The sequence below is a fragment of the Pangasianodon hypophthalmus genome, chromosome 23 (genome assembly GCF_027358585.1).
Source record: "Pangasianodon hypophthalmus isolate fPanHyp1 chromosome 23, fPanHyp1.pri, whole genome shotgun sequence".
NCBI classification, from domain to species: Eukaryota; Metazoa; Chordata; class Actinopteri; order Siluriformes; family Pangasiidae; genus Pangasianodon; species Pangasianodon hypophthalmus.
Genome location: NC_069732.1, coordinates 8,945,445 through 8,968,880, shown reverse-complemented (window position 1 = coordinate 8,968,880; position 23,436 = coordinate 8,945,445). Strand labels below are relative to the sequence as shown.

The 23,436-nt window shown below is 36.6% G+C and overlaps 1 protein-coding gene across 1 annotated transcript in view; it reads right to left on the bottom strand.

Annotated features, from left to right (window-relative positions):
- Positions 1-2,081: 2,081 nt before the first annotated feature.
- The window catches only part of chrac1 (chromatin accessibility complex subunit 1), a 99,321-nt gene continuing 77,966 nt past the window's right edge, over positions 2,082-23,436 (bottom strand). The window contains exon 4 of the mRNA XM_053228370.1: positions 2,082-2,092. The gene's annotated coding sequence lies outside the window, so the exon portion shown is untranslated. The remainder of the gene's footprint in view (positions 2,093-23,436) is intronic.

Below are 23,436 nucleotides of genomic sequence, written 5' to 3'. Positions count from 1 at the left end.
TAATTTAATATTTATTTAATGGACTGAATCATCCAATAGCCATACCCTTACATTTAATAACATACTGTAACACATTTAGCTGCAATAAATGGGTGAAATGTAGCCCATTTGTTACCTCCATAACTGCTAAAATTAAAAAACACTGGTAAATTCTCTAAAAAAAGTTGCTGGTTTCAGGTCCTGTCATTGTCTGGATGTGACTAGATCACTCTGAGTAGGTCTGTTGTCCATTCTGGAGTAATCACGGTGTACTCCCTTTGAAGGAAAAACTCTGGAGGGATTTATAGAGATTGAAAGTAATAGCCATACAGATTTAATGTCAGTGTCATGTTTTTAAAGCCAAAGCCAGTGTTTTACTATTTCACAATCAGTGACAGCTATGTAAACAATATCAAATCTCGAAACTTAATAATGAACAGATGAACTAAAAAAATTAAAACCTTCCCACACTACCATCAGTTTCATTTACCAGTTGCAGTTTATTTTGTAAAGTAGGCTAATTTACAAACGAAAATACATATACCTGAGTTACAGACTGTTAGATATTAGTGATAAAAACTAGGAATCCTATATCAAAACTTGCCATGATATTTTATATTTGTGTTTTTTTATTCAATTTATTTACAATTTATTATTACACTAATGTTTACGTATTTTGTAGCTGGATCTGACCTAAATTTAAAGGTAAACTCAACAGCTGGCACTACCATTTTCCCATACAGAGTAATAACAGTGCAAAGCATCTCTGGAGCAAAGTGTCCATCAGTTGGCCACTTTGATAGTGACCATTTAAAAAGGCCCTTTGAAGGTTTTTATTTATTTATTTATTTATTTCTTCATCTTTTTAGTTTGTAAAGGCCATACAAATGGCTGCCATGGGTGTTTCGTCTTTGAAGTGGTCCATATAGACACCGGGTCTGAATTAATTCTCTATTGATCATATAGTGCACTGTTTAGAGGTAGCCATTTTGTAGTCCATATTCCCAGTCAACAAATTATTTTCCCTGAAGAGTTCATTCTAACTTTAATACCCATAAGGCACCATACATCCAAAGAACAACCTATTTCCACACTAACTATCACAAGCATAACAATTTCTGAAATGGATACTGGAGGCTACTTTGTATTTAAATGTACATAGAATGATGCTTATTATTTATATTTCTGTATTTTTGTGGCTTCAGGTTGTAAGGTAAATTGTAGTGTTTGAATTAATTATGTAACGGTGTGTTTCCAGGACACTTAAGTGTTGTCTGAATTTAGTCCAGCCCCATATATATATATATATATATATATATATATATATATATATATATATATATATATATGTATATATATATATATATATATATATATATATATATATATATACACACACACACACAGATGGGTGGCAAATTACATAAATTATGTTAGTAAATTATTGGACCACGAAGAGCCAGAACAGCTTCAATGTGCCTTACCATATATTCTACAATTCTCTGGAACTGTACTAGAACTGACCACCATTCTTCTGAAAAATATTCCTTCAGTTGGTATTTTGATGATGGTCATGGAGAACACTGTCTAACACATTACTCCAAAATTTACCACAGGTCTTCACTTGGGTTGGGATCTGGTGACTGTGAAGGCCATAGCATATGATTATCATCATCTTCATTCAGTGAGCCCTCATGCCCTGTGGATGGGGGCGGAGTCATCCGGGAAGAGACCACTCCCATCAGTATAGAAATGTTTCATCATAAGATAAAGGTGATCCGTCAGAAGGACTTTGTACTGATTTGCAGTGAAATGGACGCAAAGCCAGCAAAATGCCCCTATAGCATAACAAAACCACTGTTTTTCCCTTATTTTGACACCTGAGGTACGAAATAGTAAATGAGAGTGAGTGATTTCAGACACTGTGTCAAAATGTTCCACATGGTAGGCAGTTCTGAAGCATATTAGTTTTTTTGCATGATGTAATACATGACCTATGCTTTAGCTTCAGCTTATGCATGAATAACGTGATATTCATACAGAGTTAAATTAATGGTTTCTTCAATTATAGCAAGTCATCCATGTCCTGAGTTAGCATTCACCCCCCCCCCAACACCACCACATTTCCACTGCCATGTTCTTACTGTAGGACTATGTTTGCTTAACTCCAGATACAATAGATCCAGTTCCTCTTCTGTCTCATCTATGCATAGAATAATCCTTCGAAAGGCTTGGGAGTCCATCCAATGCTTCTTGGTGAATGTGTGATGAACATTTATATTCTTCTCGGTTACCACTGGTTTCCGCCTTGCTACTCTCCCATGAAGCTTGTTTTTGTCTCTTGCTGATTGTGGAGACATGAACACTGACCTACAGATCTGTGGAGAAATTTTAGCAAGCTTTCCATTTTTGGAATATTCTCAGCCTCTCAGACACTCCACCCACAGTCCACAGAGCATCTGACCTGTTTTGTACACTTAGTAGTACACTTACACTCAGAATATTGTAGGTTGTGATCTGATTGGCTCTGCATTTCTGTGTATGTGCACTTTTGAAAAAATACAGCATCACGCTTTTAAAGTTATTAGAAGGTTTTGTTTGAAACAGTTAGCGGTCAGTAAATGTAGTTGGTTGTTTTTCAGTCAAAGGACCTCTTTCTGTACAATTAGGCAGTTTGAAAAGTATGTGATTCTCTAGAGTAGGCTATAATTCTGGCTTGCAAGCCTATCCCTGGGAAGATCCTCTACCATGCATCCTTGGATTCTGTGGCTCTCACTTCGGCATGGTAGAGTCCCAGAGCTTTAGAAATGGCTTGGTTACCTTTTGCAAACTGTCAGCTCCTTTTTTTAGGATCTCTTGTTTTTAAGCACAAATGTTCAAAGTACTTGTTGAACATTTGTGCTTAAAACCTGACTCAGATGTGAAGGGTCAACATAAGTGAGGTTCATATTGAGCAAGACTTGTGGTAATCAAGCCTGGCTGTGTTCAATCAACTCACTAATTATACCTTTAATTGGGTTGATTTAAAGAGTGTGGGTGTGTGTCCTTTCACACAAGGCCAGCTGAATGACTTTGATATATAATCTATTATTTTATTAATTTTATAATGAGTAATAGTATATTTTAATATTAGATTTTTTTGGTTGAAGGCCTGAAAAGTGACTAAAAAACCTTAGCAAGGGGGGAAAAAAGCTTCTTTTTTTCTTTAACAAAGAGGCTCAGTCTTGTATAAGTAAGATATATTTTGTAGATACCTACTAATGAGATGCTTACACATGATTTATGAGTAGTGATAAAGACAAAAATGAAAGAAGGAACCTAACGAAGGAACACTAAACTCCAGACACTGAACATTTTATTTAGCAAAGAAGATTATGAGGAGAAAAGAGAAAGAAATACAACAGTGTGCATTTTACTTAAGACCATTCTTCTTCGAAACACGACAGCCCCAACAGGTTTTCCCTTTTAATGAGGCAATGAATATTATATTACTACAGCGTTTCACTCTAGTGCTTTTCCAGACCTGCATTTATGGACCTGTCAACACTCGAGCCTTTCTTCCTTTTTATCTCTTTGGCAGGAGTACAGTTGAGCGGCTGGCACATTTATTTCAGCCTGCATGTTTATTAACTATATTTCACCCAATTATGAATTGCAGAGATTGTGGAGGGGGGTCTGGGGTAGACGCAAATCATTCCATAATTGAACTAATTTCTTTGCCCAGTTGAAAAAAAAAGCTCTCCAAACCTTAACATGATATTAAAATGGCAGTTTATTATAAGGAACAAATATGCTAGTGTGAAATAACAAGTCACCTTTAATGCTTTTAATGGCATTAAGAGGGATATAAACAGGAGGGTCCTGGTACCTTTGACATTGAAGGATAAGCGTTGAGCTATACCCTTCAGTGTATCACAAGAAACTGACTTTGACAAGAACATTTTTATTATTTAAATAAAAGTGTTTTGCAGCAGTATAAAAACAGGTGTATTTAAGAAATAAAATATAGTTTTGTGCTTTTGTATTTCTCCCTCCCCCAAGCCAGCCTAGCACATTAATTAACCTTTACAGTCAAAAAGGAACATCAGACCTTTTAATTATGATACCGAACTGTCATGTCTAAATACCTAATTGATCCATTTACATATGTGCATAATATTATCAAGCGACATGATCATACTCCCTACTGACTACAACAATTATAACAAAAGTTACTTTATCTTTGGGCATAAATAGCATGTGTTCTGCATTTCAAATGATGAGCGTCACAAACAGAGAAGCCAAAACACTGTGCTGTTTAAATCAATTAGGGAAATGTGAAAAGTGAACCATTCACGTTTGGCTGTGCATTTGCACAGCAGCACCATAAAGCCTTATGATAATAGTGACAGTGACATCTCTAAAAACCCTGGTGAAGGTGTCATCCCAATCACTCTGTCCCACTTCTCTGTGACATCTTGTCAAACTTGGTGAGTGTCAAATGGGTGTCAAACTTGGAAATCCATGTCAATTATAGCAAATAAAACCAAACTACATTTTATACCAGGAGTGTTCTAACACAAGCTGCAGATCAGTGAAGTGTTACTGGTTCAAACTGATGGAAAACATTGCCTAACAGCTCGATCACACAATTATCAACAGCTGTTTGAACAAATAAAGTGTGACGTATCCACCATCTCCGACAAGAAAATAAATACTAAAAATAGATCTGACCTTCGAAAAAAAAGGGCAGTCACTCAAGGTGGCCAATCCATTGTCAGTATTCAGTTCAATTCAGTTTTAATTGTATAGCACTTTAATCATCAGGCCTAGTCACAAAAGCAGCTTTACAGAAATCTGGAGATCCCTAATGAGCAAGCCAGTGGCACAGAAAAACTCCCTGAGACTACATGAAGAAGAAACCTTGAGAGGAATCTATCCACTTCTGGGTGAGACCAGATAGTGGGCTCATAAATCATTACTCTTTTACAACTGTATACTGTAAAATCAAACAGCAGGTATGCTGCCTTTACAGTGTATGGCCCGATTTTGCTGTCACTGACAAAAACTGCACATCGTAAAAGAATTGTTTGGTTGTGAGTTGACAACACTTTATGTGACAAGATCATTCACAGCCAATTTAGTGAGATTGCGACAAAAAATAGTCGATGACAAAATTCTGGAATTCTGTTTTTTTTATTATTATTAAAATCTTGACCACTGCTATGAAGCTCATCTAAAAGCCACCAGTAGGAGGATATTATAGGATGACAGTAAACAGAGCAGAGTAATTTTCTTTAATCTCAGCTCTATCGTTAGAGGATCTTCGTTGTATAATCTGACATGGAGAACACACGATCACACAGTCTGTTATAGAATTCAGCCAAGATTTTATTGGGATCATCTCATACAATGTGACAAGTAATAATCTTAAAAGACTGCTGTAATCACACAGTGTAAAACTGGTTTAAGCATTTTGAAAGGATGTTTGATATGATCATATTGTGGATGGGCCTGCTGGAAAGTCTTTATGATTAAAGCAGCAGTTCATAGTATGAACAGGGCATCTAGATATTCAAAGGCCACAAATTCCTGAAAGGGGATCAGCCTTGTAGTGGGACACAAACAGCCTTCCAGGCTAGACACAGCTCCAGCACACCCCAGCATTGCATTATTATATGATGAGTGGGTATCCGTCACTGATTACTGCTTCTCGCAGTGAAACAAAAAAAGGTAGCACATATTTTCATTGTGAACACTTGACACTTGAGTGATTTGTTCGGCTGTAATTATCAGCCTAAAATTATGATGTACAAAACATCTAAATACACAGTCCGGTCTCAGTTCTAGGCGCAGGGCTTAAGTGAATGACAAAACAAATTGACATAACAGGCTATTCATCTATAACAATCTTGATTGAAGTGGCTCCAATCTGACTGTCAAATGTCATTACTTCAGGCACTGTACATGGCAAAATGCTTGCGCTCCCCTTTAAAAACAATTGGAATTACAAAGTAAAAAGTGATTACACAGAGCAACAAAACATTTGCCTTAATATGGTGACTTTATGTACATCCACAGCTGTACCTATACTGTATGGACCCTGTTCTTTAACTATTGATCCTGATCACAAGGCTAGTTCAAACTTAGCATCATCATGGTGAGTATTATATTTCCACCAACCTCAACCCCAACAATCACTCTCTCTCTTCCACTCTCACAATCACTCACACACACACACACACACACACACACACACAGACAAATACCCCTCATCAAACAGTCCATTTGAACATTCATGGGAAACCCTGGGGACTGTGTAATCTAGGCTTTATTTAAGCTAAGTTCAAAGTTGCCTCAATTCCGTTATGAATTTCACAAATGGATACAGTAATTACACGAGGTCAGCACTAATGAGCAGTCCCCAATTCGTGCATCTCTAATTTATTTCAATTTCCAGGGAGCAATGATTACATTTTTCGTGGCCACTCTAATTAATTTCGTTACTGATGAAATCCAAAGAAACCGAGAACTTGCACGCCTCCAGAATGCAAAATCAGGCATATTGCGCAGTCAAGAGGAACTGCTTTATTAACTAAGTTGATGTTTGAGAACAGCAACATGCTGCTTTAGAGTGGGCGGCGGGCCACAATGCCTCTCTGCTGAGCCCAGTGATTAAAACATGCTAAATTCTATGCTTTCGCAAAAAAAAAAAAAAAAAAAAAAAAATCCTATTTAAACTTTGCCTAAAAACTAGGACAATTTGTAGCATTGCACAGTAGTGCTACTCTTGTAATGATCCTGAAATTATATAAACTGCATTATAATGCCCAGCTGTATTTAATATAGAATACATCTGTAATGAGTTTTGTAAGAACGTGTACATTTCACCATCTCTCTCAGGGCGAACAGAGAAGGCCCTGTCAGAGGATGAGGCTTATGATGGTTGATTAGCAATGCCCTGCCTACTAGAAAACAGCTACACAAAAAAGAGAGCTACCAAAGTCATGTAGGGCGTCCGCAGCAAAACTTAAATAATCAAATCAATGCAGAACATCTTCCAACCATCAACTAACATGGCACAGGACCAGCACATTCATCCATCTGTCTCTGTGGGCCTAACATCCTGAAACTGTTATAGATAGTGCTATGTAATTCAGAAGGTGGATTTTTTTAGCCTTTTTTTTAACACATTGGCTGTTACGCTTACTAAATAAGTGTAACAGCATTTATGACTTAGTGTTTCATCAGGTCATGTACAGATTCCATCTTCCTGCTGTTTTTCTCGTAAGAAACCTACTATCTTTTTACAGCGGTTGAATTCTCAAATCTGATTGGTCAGAAGGTGTCGATTAGTTTTCTACAACAGCTCTGACAATAGTGCCAGCTGCACAGTTTATATTAATGCACTTGTACTAATATGTTATCATTTCTATGGTAACAGAAAATCTACAGATACGTGTATGGTGGACATTTCACATAATTTTAGCCTAAAAATAAACAGATTTATGCAATGTCTTATTTAACAAAAAAAAAAAAAAATCATAATCACTGATATGGTGAAGCTTCATGAAAGGAGAAATATTTATGAAAGAGTCTTGATTGTAAGCACTTTCCATCACAGGGAAAATCTCCAGGACAGAGGAATGCTTTACAGTTTCTCGATAACATGCTAAGCTGTATTTTTTGTCTTATTAACTTCAGGAGAGAGAAAAAAGAGAAACCGGTGAGGGAATGACTGTGTATAGCTGCTATAACATAAGTGATAACTTGTGTCCCGAATGTTCCACAACATTAAATGTAATGATAAACTGATAAAACGTATTGATGGATCATTCTTAAATTAATAAAAATTTTTAGTTGTTGGTAAATTGCTGAGGTGTAAGAGGAATAAAACACTTCAGGACATGCTGTTGTAGAAGGGTAAACAACTTCAGGGTGGTAACTGCATCACAGCACCTCATAGTTGATTATTTCCATATAACATCACATCCTGAAGTGTTGTTTTCCTTGCGATGGTTAGGGTTAGGTTTAGGGGCGGGGTTAGTGTGTGAGCCAAATAAATTGAAGTATTCATTTTCAGTTATACTCAGCTAAAGTACTAAGGTATAATAACAAAGTCCATTTACTTTCCTTCTGTGAAATGAGTATGGCTGAGTAAACTGCATCCATGAGGCTTCTTAAACAAAAAGGAGGCTTTTATCCTGTGCTGGTAAACACTGTCACTACAAGATAGCAGAAAAACACTATTTACAGATTTATTATTGTCATAGCTTAGGGTAACAGTCTTTTTCCATGATAGGTGAGGAGAGAGCACCTTCAATAAGCCCTGGGCCTGTCATTGTCACTGACAACCCTGCAGAAAAGACACTGGCTGTTTTAGATTTCTCTGAGTGCACAACTCAGTCCAGGCTGAATGAACATGGGAACGGCCTACTATTTTCCCAGCATGCCATCTTTACAAAGTTTTAACCCCCATGAGACTATGGAGTTTCACACTTCAAGAATTTTTCATCAAAAATGGAGAGGGAGGTCTGATCTCCTAGTCAGCAGGGATGTCATCATGTCTGGATTGACTGATTTCAAAACACCCATGCGATGCCTCTCGAACTCATAGCGAATGAAGGGGAAGTAATTCAGTCCCTGATGCACTGATGTCTCTACACCCAGGAGGTGGCGGAAAATGCAGCAAACTGCTCGTGTCCGGCTAACAATAAGACGCTATATATTTATCATCTGAATCAGATGATCGAAACCACTTTACTGTTAACACAGTTATATTTCTACTAGAGCTGCAACCAAAAGCATTATTTGGACTGAGCAGATAATGTGTTCTGAATGTATTTTAATACAGATTCAGATAGAAGGCACACTATTCAGTTTCTCTTCAGCTTGCCAGAAATCTGGTTGAGACTAAAGGAACTTGAGAAAAAAGTCTCTTGAGTGGGAGGTTTTTACTTTCATGCAGGAGCGAGGTAGCAGTCACATACAGTATGAAGCTCACAAAAGAAAGATAACATTCATTAATGTGAACATGAGTTGATGTACAATGCTTTTACTGTGTATGCTGGGTGTGAATCAAGGTCCCAACCTTCTTCCCAAACTCCAACCATTAAAAGCCAAAGTAAACACCCCCTCAACCTGAACTTCCTACTCATCAGTTTGGGGTAGTCTTCTGAACTACGAGCTTTAAAAGTCTTGTGTACATCTCTAGACGAGAGCAATTATGTTAATAATAAAAGTCAGGTTTAGGACACACCCACTTTGGGTATAAAACTAAATACAGATACAGATAGCACTAAACAGATACAAATAGTGTCAATGGGTACAACGTCTACATTCTCAAAATCCTGCAGAGATCAACCTGAAGAGAGATATTGCACTAAAATTTACACTGCAATACTAACTAGCAAATTTGTAGCAATTCACCTGACTCAATTCATATGACAGGAAAGAAAGATTAAGATTACAGCTGTGGTTGACAGGGCTGACAGTGTAAATGGTTATTAAAAAAAATGGTCAGCCTATTTCTTCATCTAGTATGAAAACATAAGGAGTAATAACTAAACATTTAATATTAGAACCATCGCACAGATAAAATTAATTAGTGTTTTGTGTATATATTTTTAAATGAATAGGAAAAAATTAAACTTGCCCAATTTTTTTAGCACTATCTCCTTACCCCAGATATTGTGGATCAGCGAAGACAAGTTTAAAGTTAAACATCTGATTCTTTAGTTTTGCACGAGTTACAATAATGTTGTTTTTAACAGATCAGTGTCACCCAAATATTTTCAGAGTAAACCTTGGCCAAACTAGTCCCTTAAATAGCAATAATAATAATAATAATAATAATAATAATAATAATAATAATAATAATTCAGATATTTGGAAATTAATTTGCCTATTTTCTTTCTTTCTTTCTTTGTTCATTTATGTATTTATATCTGTTATTCTATTCTGTCTATCTATTATCTATTATTCAGATGCTCTACTGGTAAATTAACTTATAAGCCTGAAGGTTGTTGGTGTCAGAGGTAGATGATCTACATATAAATAAACATGATATAAATAGTTAACGGTAATGTTTACGTTGACAACATTTTTATGTCTCTAATGTTTTTTCCACATGTAGCATTCTAAAATCCTGATAATTGCATGAACGTCAGTATGAAATTATTATAATCTTTATCTGTGGTATGAATCCAGCAGTTACACAGCCATTATACTCTTTTTGTGTTAACTGCCTGCTACAAACACAACATGCAATAACACTAATTGTACGATACAATAGAAAATGCTAGCTTTTATCATCATGCTCCCCGTAACATGAAATATTTTTTTCTTTTCTTGTTTGACTTAATCTAACAATCTTCCCATTATTATTCGAACCCCTACAAGCAACCAAATGAGGTTCGGATAAGGAGCTGGAGCCACAATTCTCTAATAGTTATCCCTTAATAGCTGTAGTGCAGCCATATTCATCCAGGACCAGAGTCACATGAAGCACAGCAGCTGAATGGCACAGGCAATTACAGAGCGCATGTGCCTCTCTGTGTTTAAAGCAGCCTCAATAATGTGTGCAGCATGACCACGTGCACCCTGCACACCACAGCCCAGGTGGTTGCCGTGGCAACTCCAGTCTTTTTTGACTTACCCCAACATTTCAGTAGCCATCATTACGTATCATTAAAAACATACATATTAATGTAAAAGGGGCGGAATCGGTCGGCTGAATGGAGCTGCACCTGAGTGCAGTGTTGTGCATTAAGATTTCTGACCCTTTATTCTGGTGTAAGGCTTAAAAAAAGGAAGAAACTGCTGCATTATCCTGAAACCATCAGACAACAAAAGTTCTGTTTATAATGCTGTGTTATAAAATAAAGTAAATTATACTGAGAAAACAGCACTCAGGATTCAAATCTTTTGTGCATTAATTAAAATAGCATTTACTCTTGTGAGTCAGATATCAGAAATGATGTGTCATGGGAGCAATTTTATACTTTTGGCTGATTAACTAATACAAAGAAGAACAAATACACAATCATGTCTATTTAGAAATTTCTACTGAATAAACCAAGCCTGTTTCTAAATCATGCATGCTTGGTGCTATGGAAACATCAGGCTGCATTTCAGCTTTTAAATAAATGATGCTGTTTGTAGTCCTCATCAGAAGCCACCCAACATCATAAACAGGAATATAGCATTCTGCCATGGTCAGCAAGAATTGGTACAGGAATTTTTTAAAAAATTCTGCACTGTTACTACCAGTGGAGTGGGAATTAATTTTATCTAAAATAAACTCATTGCATTATCTGTGCAGTTAATTTGAGAAGTGTGACATGCTCATGCATTTTGGGTGAATGCCAGACAGTAGTAGGAGCGATGATGGCACAAATTTGTTATTTAACCATTTAAGGCACAACTGACCATCAACCAATGTTGCCATATTAATAACTTTGCATGAAAAAATACCTTTATGGCAGTTCCATTGAAAAGGATTAAAATACTATGCTAGTAATAGAGGGAAATAACATTATAAAAGCAGATCTACACTACTTTTTCTTCTCCTGCAATAAACTTCCAGTACTTCAACAGTCACCTCAGTATCTCTACACTGCCAGTGTAGCTAGCTGCCTAGTAGCTTTCAAACAGAAACAGGAAAATTGCATGATCCTGACTGGTTAATACCGTTTCTCACCATAGCAACTGGTAGCTGATAAAATGTGAGTAACCAAACTAAGGAACGTGTTCAGTTGACATTTATAATGATGGCTTCATTGACCTTTTGTGAACATCATTATAGTGCAATTACTGTGCAAAACAATGTTATTTGACACAAATAAGTATTTGGAACTGTCTTACACCTCTGGGTTGCTACATATGGCTCACTTGGCAATGAAAATAACAAAGATCATGGATTTGTTACCGTGCTATGCTATACTGTGTGGTGGACAAGTGCTATAACACAACAAGTTGAATAAAATCTTGAAGTCATTGAATAGATGCTGAGTGATGGAGCTGGAATTTTCAACAGGCTATATTCTGAAGATCTTATTACACTTCTTTGTGCTAAAATATAGTCTATTCACTAGAAAAGCTCAAATAAAGAACAATATATGTGTTTTCTTTTGTTTACAAGATATATATTATGCCATTCCAAAGCAGTAATATGTAGTAACCCAAAGAGTTTCATCTGATGCTTGAATTTCATAGTCCACTTTTTCGCTTCCACTTCCTTTGTTCTAAAAGATTCCTCCACCTCGTTTCATTCTTTCCTCACTGCCATTTGCATTGTGGTGGAAAAAAGGAATTCCATGATGGCGAAAGCAAAGGTTAACATTCTCCAAAGCATAAGACCAATTTTGACAGGAGCAGAAAGGTCTCTAATGGTAGATCATCTTCAAAGAAAATGTTTTTTTGCGCTCAAAATAATTCATGGCTTTTCACTGCTGCCTTCATCGGCTTCTAGAGCAGCAGCATGAACCACAGTGTTTTTCACAGCAGGCTTCCTCTGCCTCAAAAAAAAAAATGTTTTCTTGGCTCCAAAATATTGATGGCACCCACTTGATCCATTATTGTCTAATATGCCTTGAAATAATGTTTACGAACTAATGAATTCCTTAAACCCACATTAAAGGCATTTTATAATTTGTATTTTGATTTGATAACTCCAACAACAATGTGACATTTTCAAGTGTTTCCTTGGGCACCAGTTATTGTTTGTGGCATTTAATGTGCCATTCGCATGGAAATGCCACACAACTATCTATGTATGTCCTTTTCAAGAATGAATATTCAGTAAGCACAAAGAAATGATTATTTGTTTACTAAGAACAAAAAAGGCAATCTGAATTATTCGTAATCAGAGTAATAGGGGAAAACTGACTGTTTGAATTTGGCTGTCAAATCTCAGGTCCAGCTCTCCTGAGTGTCAGGGTAATATTGATAGACCTTGTGACCTCTGCCACGTCTTTGCCTGGGGTCATCCCTTCCTCCCAAAGGAACACAGGCATCTTTTAAAGAGGATGTGTCTATTTTTAGTTGCTTAAATTCGGTGCTTTAAAAATAGAGCCACTTGAAAACAAGTGATTGGACCACTTTGTTGCTTTTAGCCAGTCTATTAATAGTCAGTGAATAGGGACTGCTGAGGTCTCTGGGGTTAAATACCCTCTAGTTAAAGTAGCAGACACACAGGGATGTGGCTCAGAAAAGTTGTGTCTCTTTGACATGTTGACAAGTTAATCATTAGTTTGCATGTGGTCTGTTGATGAAAAGGACTGACATGACTTAACTTTGTAGTCTTTTGCAAATTCTTTGTGTCCTTTTCTTTAAATAATGGCCACATAAGAATCTTTTATTATTATTATTATTATTATTATTATTATTATTATTATTATTATTGTATTTGTCCTTGCTGTTATGTAAGTGTCTGTGAAACGAGTTAGTTCCTATAATCACATTATAGCAGTCTTTTGCTCACTTGTCTTTCTCTGTCTCAAAGACTTCCTGTGCCCTGTGTTATAGCTTTACCTCTGACTGGTACAAAGCGCAGACACTGGAGACTCCTTCCATAAATGCTAAATAAACCTCTCCTCTCAGAAACCTTTACCATACATGTGTTTTTAATCTGTTTATGTGAAGTGTTAGCCATACAAGTGTTAGCCATACAAGTCCCTGTGAATGAGCTGTTACTGCTATAGAAATGATAATGTATTAGAACGAGTGCTTTTACTTGTGATTTGAATTACAGCTGGCACTCCTGTCAGAGCTGCTGTTATAAAATTAATCAATACTTTCTGACCAATCAGAATTGAGAAAACAGTAGGGCTCTGGTATCTGGAGTGCTTTCGGTTTGCACAAATCAACCTAACATGCTAAAATTTTAATCTGAGTTTAACATAATGGAGCAACAGATTTAAAGTTTTCTGTAAATCTCAAACCAGGATTAAATGATGGCTAATATGCAGTCCTGATCATTTTAAGGTATAAAGTTTGTAATTGGAATAATAAATAAACTTTGATTTAATCCGGATTAAGGGTTGATTTTTATTGATGGCAGTCGAAGAGTTTTACAGGTTACTTTAAAGTATTTGTATAGTATTACTTTATATAGGCATGTTCCAAGTTTATAAACTAGGTTAGTCACAGCATTCTGACCATAATTAATACATAATATAATAATACATTTAAAATAATAAACTTTTTAATGTCTAACAGTGCATTTAATCTATAGTTAGCAAGATACTGTTATAGCACTGTTATGGCATTGTTCGAGACATTTATGTAGCCTTAGCAATAATCATGTTTTGTCACAGTCACATAAGGACTACTTAAAGCTTGTTGTTTTTCAATCATTTCATCACAATGTATTAATGATGTACTGACAAATATATATTTTTTCCACTATCATAATTATGACAGCTTTTTTAAGATTTATGTTGTTCTGGTCAAAGTCTATCCAGATGTTGAAAGCATTTAGTGAAAAGCATTTAATGTAGCAAAGTGGTACATTAGGATTATAGATGCTAAATTATAACACAGCCTTTCATACTGATTCTTTTATGTGCATCCAAACAAAAAGATGTCAAACAGAATTTAAAAAAAAGATACAAATGTATGTCGTGGATGGATGTGGCACTGACATGAACTGAATGAGTATAAAAAGTCTTGACAGTCTTTTTGTTTACATGAAAATAAATCGGTGCTTGAATAACATCCTGCCAAGTTACTTAACAAGTCAGACTTGCTCTGGTTTTCCTTCAGTGAGGGCTGCGATAAACAGCTTTGACAGTAGTCAATGATTAAATATGAATAAATCTAGTGAGCAGTCGTTCTGCTTAGATAGATCATTTGCTAAAACCTGACCTCGGAGCAGATTGACTGAGCCCTTTCAAAGCCACAGCGGTAGCGTGATGAGGAGCACTGCCTAGTGTCATGACTGCTTCGCCACACTGATGCTATTCACTGCATAGTTGCACCGTCTGTCCATATGCACACACTCGCACACAAGTACATACGCTCACACATACACACTTGTAGCAGCCCTTGCTTGCCCGCCGACGCCCACCCACTCCTCTCTACTCAAAAAGGCTTAAGGAGACTGGCTTCTGAATGAATCTGTTCAGCATCTTTCATTTCAAATGAGGAGCTACACTAAACATGCTGAGGGGCATCTGGGGATGGGCTAAAATTGCCCCTCTGGAGGGACGGGCGGATGCACTGGGGCAGTTTGAGAAGGTCCAGACCAGCCGGCTTTAGCCTTTTTCAAAAAAACAAGGACGCACACTGAAATCCGCAATCCGAGACGAGGCAGAACAAGGCCGCTAAATGGACCCAGATGCTGCCCGCAGACATGGAGAGCTGACCGGAGAGCAAGAAAGGCTCTTGGCTATTCTGCTCCCCTGTGTACTGCATGCTTGCCCCTCAAATTCCTACTCATTCTCATAATTGTTGATCACAGGGGCCGCTCAGGAACATTGTGGGAAATGAAGGCACTCAGTCTTCTTTGAACAAAATGAGGACACAAGAAAATCTTTAAGTCTTTTCCTTTTCCTCTTCCAGAAACCATACCGCCATGTTTAACAGATCTGTAACATAGATAGATAAACTCATGGGTGAATTACAGTTTCCGTTTGTTGTCTTGGTGAAATGTGAAGGACCGCAGTGGACAAATTATTTGTTAATGTTTGTCTGCAAAAGCAACTCTCCTATTAATGAATCCTGAGGTTGACTTTATCATGAAATAGAACTGGAACAAAAAACATTATGTAAACCAGTGAGGAAACGAAACTACTATTTCTACATATACATATCAATTGTGTGCTTATCAATATGTAGTTCTGTGAATTTTGTAGTTCTCTGTAGTAAAGCAAGTGTCAAAAATTGAATTATTAATTAAAATTAAAGGTTGGCATCAGATTAAGCTCAATTTTGATTTTATTTGCAGTTTTATGGCTTTGATTTTGTATTTAGATATTTAATTTCTATATGTATTCAGTAGAATTTTCTCATTTAACCCACTGATTGCTGCATTGCTTTATGCTATAAGCTTTTGTTAGGGTTAGGGTATTTTTTTTTCTTTGAGATAACAAATGCATTCACTCCTCAAGTTTCCAAAACAGAAAACAAGCATCACCAAGGAGGCATGCTGCTTGTCGCTGTGACGTTTCTCTACGTTAGGTTCTGGGCCATCAACAGATATGCCAGCATGCAGATATAGAGAGGAAACGATAGATTATAAACTCTAAACTAACAATATTCTCTGATTATATTACTTTAGTCTCTGATTTATCTTGGTTATTATGGAACATATTTGGGTAATTACATGATTGGGATGACATTTGTGTCACAAATAAAAATAAAACCTCTATAGCATTTAGAAAACAGCATTATACAATATAGTCATTAAAATACTTATTTTTGCATTAATATGTGAATCCATGTAACACTTGAGGCAGAAAATATCCTTTTACATGAGTCATAAATGTATATTTTAGTGTCCCACAACATTCACACAATCCTATTACTTGAATACATTCACCCCATGAAATATTTGGAATATACCACAAGACACAAGTCACAACAGGAAGTTGCATAAGATCACGGAAGGAAAATTAGTAAGTTCTCTCAATCGTTTCTTCTTTATTTTCGATGATATTGTGATATTGACTGAAGAGGTCACTTTTAATGTACAACCATGTTACCCAAATTATAGTGAAATTATATTGTTTTAAAATAATAATAATAATAATAATAATAATAATAATAATAATAATTTTAAGTAAAACATTAAAGTGTACTTTATGTCCACATGACATTAGCATGGATGCTAGTTAACTAAATTGTGTGTATTTGCTAATTCTATGCTAAAAACTCAGTCCTGTTCCTCATGTAACTGTATTTAAATGCAGCTATTGTCAGCAAAGAAACCTTGTAAAAAAAAAAATAGATATTTTACTGAGATGGAGTAACATTTAAAGGCTAAATGCATGTTTAATTGTCATGTCATGCTAAATGCATGATTTGATGTTGAAAAATAATTTTAAAAATAAAGTTTAAATTTAAAAACACCACAGTCATGGTTCACCCATACAGCTTATAAAATTATATGTCTATCACAGTATGTGGTTTGATATATAATAATAATAATAATAAAAACTATTTAGAATCATAGTGAGGCTTTGATGAAATCTGAGCCATATACGACAAAGGAAAGAGTGAAAAGCCATATGCTTCTCTTAGTCAAAGAATATGTGAGTTGCCAAGCAAGCAATGATTCAAAGCTCTATTTCTGCCTCCTAGCAGAAACAGTGTTCCTCAGCAGGAAGCCCTGCAGTAACCTGTGTCACTCCTCATTTTGACGGCCAGGGTGATGCTGACCAGACACCCCATCTTGAAACACACACCAGCTCTTTGTTTGCTTATGTATTTCTTTAATTCCACACTCCCAAAACCAGCCGTATGAAAATTGACATTTTCCATCGTAGCTCAGTAGGCGTTGCCTGTGTTGACTCATTTCAGGGGAGTTCGTCACTCACAGGACACATGGCTAAATTGAAGATGAAGGGTTTCTAAAGACAGAAAGAAACACCTCATCAATCCACAATTCACTTTCTAAACTATGCATGCTCTTCTTTCTGAATTAACTTGATTAATGTGACATTTCAGCTTTCCCATGTTGGTACTGGGAGTGAGAAAATGCAGCACGAAGAGATTGTTTATTTTATTTGAAAAGTTTCAAGTACAATGATGAGACAATGTGCATAACAATAAGCCAAAAAAACAGTACCACTTCAAAGAATCTATCATGATACACTTGATCACAGGCTCACACACTGTTAAGCACCTGCATGTGTGTGTGTGTGTGTGTGTGTGTGTGTGTGTGTGTGTGTGTGCATGCGTGCGTGCATATGCTCATGTGTTTCTGTCTGGGTGTCTGTGTGTGTGAGGGGCCGTGTGCCTGAGCAGTTTTCTGGATTTGAATCTGGCCTCAGGGAGAGATTTGGAACATTGTTGTTGTCTTGTTAGCAGACAGCCACTCACAGATGATTAATTGTTTCCTCGTTGAGCTTGTAACATTCTCTGTGTCTGCGCCAGGCCTCCCAGGATCTCAAAGCCCAATGCCACATTGTTCAAGAGGATCTCCCTGATCTCCAGTTGGTATCCACATTTTGTTTACTCGTCTCAAATATGCACACTGTCTGAATGCAGGAGACTGTTTTTAGTTTAATTATCATGTTTTGTTCACTACTTAGCACTGGATGAACAATTGAGCTAATAAGACCATCACTTTTAATTGTATAGCAGTATTGAGAGGGAACTCTGATGTGTGGATATATATGGAGTTCCACGATATGATATTGGCATATATTGTATAAATTTGACTTTTATTCCCACAGTTACATATGTGACATTGAATATCCATTGGGAACATTTCTGTGTCAGAAAACAAACTAATCAGTACAAAGTCCTGACACCCGAGACTCCTTTCATAAGTGTTACATACACATCTCCTTACAGAAAGCTTCACCACATCAACAACTGCACATTTTACATGCTGTTATAGATTTTATTTTATTTTTACCTTTTATGGTTTTCTTATGGGTAAATTTATTTTATTTTATATTCAATAATATTCAATTATATCTCATGTTCATCTCAATTATTAGCAGTTTAAAAATATGCATGAATCTATAAGCTTATCCTGATGACAGTTGTTTCTTAAAATCTGATCTCATGATCTAATATGTACAAATCAAATGGTACAAACACTGACCTCATTTTTAACATTCAACATTTAAAATGGATGTCTTTAGATAGGGGATTCGTTGTATAAATTACAATTTCTGAAAACTTTGTATGTAACCTCTCCATAATCTTTGTAATATAAGCACAACTATTTTTGCTACAAAAATGAAGAAATGGGTCATTTTAACAGGACATACAGGCAAACCATATTTTATGGACCTTTTAGCCTTTTAGCCTATAATTCTGCTAATTAAGTAGTGTCGGTAAAAATATGTGGGTGCCACGAACATATCTGTTAAAAAAAAACAGAGCTGCAGATAACACTAATATGAATTGTTCAGTAAAACAGAAAAGGAGTGTGTCACACCTGAAAGGTCAAGGCACAGTCTACCTTACAGTTCTTGTGTTAATGGGAGCGCATGAACGAGCGAGTTGATTAATTAATTACAATTATCAGAGCGCTGGTAATTCACTGGCGAGGATAACATCAGTAGTGCTTAATTGCCCCACCAAGCCTTGATCTGCTTAAATTGTTCTGTTAATTTTTCCTTTCCTGACTGTCCAGAGCTATTACATGCAGTGAAAAGGCTCAATATGGATGCTTAAAATATTATTAGGGGAGGGGGGAGGATGAAGTTAAAAAAAAAAAAAAAAACCTGCAAACTCTAATTACTGGGTATCACAGTGCTTGCTACTTGAGGATGGTGGATGAAGACACAGTCGGAGCTTGTTGCATGTCCCATTAAAGAAAAAACTATTCAAAATCTGTCCAAGGACCATTCTTAGTATAATGATTGCATATAATAGAATAAGTTCAAGAGAACTGAACCTGTGGGTTTATAGCTTCTAATTATACAGAAACAGCTAGGTGATATTCCACTCTTTAACAGCATTCGCTGTAGTTGTAATTTAAACATTCTGTATTGTAATAGCGACCATCAGCCATCACAGCACATGCTGATATAATGTCACTGTTTCACTTCTGTGGCTAATTAGCAGGCCTGGGTATTTTGCAGTAACGTTAACTGCTATTAAACACTGTTAAATGGCTTGGCATAAAGTACAGGACAAAGGTTTGGTCTGATCTTTGTTGTAAGATTGATCAGGTAGTAATCGCTTAATCATAACAATAATATCATAATAGACAGCCTGTGGATTGTTTGCTGTTGAAGGACTACAAACCCCTAAATTCAATAATACTCTAAATAGTATTTTCCAAAAGCAATGTCCAGTTAATAAGATATGTTTAAAAAAAATTATTACACGTTACGTTTTTCTGTATCAGACTATATTTCTCTCTAAATAGCTTTAGCCAGCGCCATCAGGATAAACTGGTAAGCTCTCCCAGGTCGAGAAGTTCCACTGATATGTGAAATAGGCCTATTTCATCAAAATGTGTTAGGCAAAAGCAGCACAGGTCAAAAGCAGCGCAGGTTTTGCTCCATTCTATAGACGTAACCAAATATAAATACTTTATTCAGAATGAAAAATGTGTTGTAAACAGATACAAATACAGATATGAATACAGATAGGAATTGGAGGCACATTATTCTTTTTGTTACCAAAACAAAAAAGGTTTATTAGACTACTAATTTGTTTATATTTTGGGAAATAGAACCAATCAAATTCTTTATAAAATATCACAGGAAGGTACAAACAAAAGTACTAACTGTGCAAGAAGGAATAAAAAAAACAGTCCAGTGCACATTTGAGGTTGAGGAATATTCATGAATGCATTATAACATTTTATTGATGTATTCATAGGGCATAATACATATAGCCTTCATAGAAAGTGTTACTAATATATTTCCCCAATGCCACAGAAGAGAACTTTGCTAATGCACAGGCCAGAAAAATACCCTTAATAAAAAATAATGTCAAATCAAAGACCTGGTTTTGTGACTCCAACTGCTAATGCCACTACAAAGCTAGGTTTTTGGGATTCATAAAATGTTATAATGCATTCATAAGGCATGATGCACACTGTTAGGATTATTTATGGAAAGGTATTACAGTTAATAGCAATGTTTATAATACATTTATAAATTGTTAACAGAAGGCATTATAAGCGGTGTTTAAAATGCATTATATCACGAATACTAAAGAAATTAAGCCTGGTTGCCTGGAGCATTAAATGCATTCATAGACCCACTGACAAGTTCATTCAGAAGTAGTGTATGTGTGTAATGGCTTATGAATGTGTTATAACATGATATAGACGTGTTCATAGCTCATTATGAATATAACTTATATCACTTTCATAGACAGGGTTTGCAATAAATAGAAGTAGATAGACAGTAAAATAGAGGTAGAAATCCAACAGTTATTTAATGGTATAATGCCTTATGAACACATGATATGAATGTGTTCTTAGGTCATTATGAATATGACCTTTGTGCTTACCAGTATTACCACTGTGTTATACTAAATGTTACCAGTAAGTCCAAAAAAGAAATACAGCAAAATAGCAGCAAATATCCAACAGTCATTTAATGGTAATGATCCAAAGTGCTGTAACAGAGCACTTTGCTCCGATGGATGTTACAGGGGATGTGCTAAAAGACAGAGTGAGGGATTCTGCCTGACTCGTACACTCTGTACTGAGCAACAGAGAACAGGCTGAGAGACAAGGTTAACACATGGCACAGCCTTTCAGGGTCTCCTGATGGGGGAACCCTCATCTGTGTCTGCACAAGTTATTTTCATCCCTCAATAAACAGGCTGGCCATTGTCACATGGAGGGCTCTCATTATTATTTTTAAAGTAATTACACCTTATTATCTGTGTTTACTTTGGCGAGGGCGAGTGCAGGTGTGGACAGGGAGCTGTGGGTGGTGGTGATGGACCGCACTGGTGAGCAGTTTGCCCCCATGAGCCTCTCTCTCTCTCCCTCTGTCTCCCCCTTTTTTTTTTTTTTTTACTCGCAGTTTGGGCATTGTAGCTGTGCTCTGCCACTAATTTGAGCCCCACAAAAGAAAATGTGCAATTAGGCCTATTATTGCAGCAGCTGCAAGCTCCCAGCTCGACAGCCCCCTGTCTTTTCTTGGCTCATGGAAGGGAAGCTCACTGAGGTCGTGTGCAGCACAGAACCGCAGTCACTCTCACTCACTCTCACAGCAGAGAAAAATTCCACAAAATAAACAACAGAATAAACAAATAATTGAGAATATGAAAAATACCTGTGGGACTGGAATGAATCATCAGTAGATGATCATGATCAACATTTCAATTTTTTTGGATTATGTAAATAAAGAACATTTGCAAGCATTTCTTATTAATCAAGGTAATTATCAACACAATGTCCTTGTTTAAAAAAATATATGAATAGTTGACAGTTATGTCTACACAATGTGAAAATTTCACCATTGATTTATGTAGACAGGCTATTAGAAGAACAAAAGAAGCACTATAGTGGAAACAGTTAGAAGAACAAAAGAAACTCTATAGACCCAAACCTAAGGTTACTGTCATGCCCCATGATACAGATTTTTTTTTGTTGTTGTTGTTTTTTTTTTTGTTTTTTGTTTTTGTGGATGCCACAAAAGACCACCTTCAGTCAAACACAAAGCCAATCTTACGCCTCTGGCACAAACAAAATGGTCTTGGATTCTTCGCTATTCCTCTCACTTAGTGATTTTCACACCTCGCCGACTTTCCAACAATTAAAATAATCATCCAGCACACGGCACTCATTTTCAAGGGTATCGGTAGATTTGCATGTTATGAGTATGTCTGGCTGTGCGTGTGCATATGCTCCTGCTCCTCTGTATTCCCTTGTTAAAATTACAAAAAGTGCAGGTATTATTGATTTAATACCAGTTCATTTAATTCAAAGGCTCAGTGTCTCAACTATCAAATTAGGCACATTTGTAGAAGTAGTGCTCATGTTTAAACCATGTTATATTTAAATGGTAATATAAATCGCCCAATAAATCATCGCAATATTGAAAATGAGGAATGGAACCTGTTGGAAAAATTAAGAGTCTGTCCACCAAAAAAAAGATTGAGATGAAACCCAAAAAACCCTCATATGCATGTTTCAGAAGTACTTTTAATGGACAAAGGTTCAAACAAGAAAAAAAGGTAAAACAGAAAGAGGGCACACAGAGGCAGAGCAGAACAGGAGAATTCTCTCCTGTGGTAAAAGATGTCTTACTGGCGTCAATTTCAGCTCATTATGGCACTGAGACTGAGAGCCACAAATCCAAAGAAATCATTTTGCTAGGGGAGTGCGGCTAGGCAAATTGGCCTCGGCTTGTGTGTGTGTGGGAGCCCCTGCTGAGCAAAGCGGAAGAGCAGAGCCCGATGGCGAAGGTGGGCAGGCCCAGGCAGGACACGCTGTGGCCACCCCCCTGCCTCTGACACACACTGCACTGGATAATCTGCCTGCCAAACGCCACAGGCTCAGCGGGAAGTGCTGTGAACAGCAGTGGAGCTGCTCCTCAGCTCGCTTTCTCTGCCTCTGTGGGTTTATATCACTGAATAACACATACAGGATCTGTACACAATCTCAGCCTGTTAAGTATCTATACGCTTAACACTGGATAGATGTGGTGTCTAAACTACCAGATTTTGCATATTTCAGTTTAACACTATTTTTTTTTTTTTATTTGAGCAACCTCAGAGGTGCCAACATTGCCAACAAGAAAATCCAGCAGGCAGAGAGAAAAAAATTAATTTTACCACAAACACCCTAGCGTATGTTGGTGGATGGATTGACACCATGCT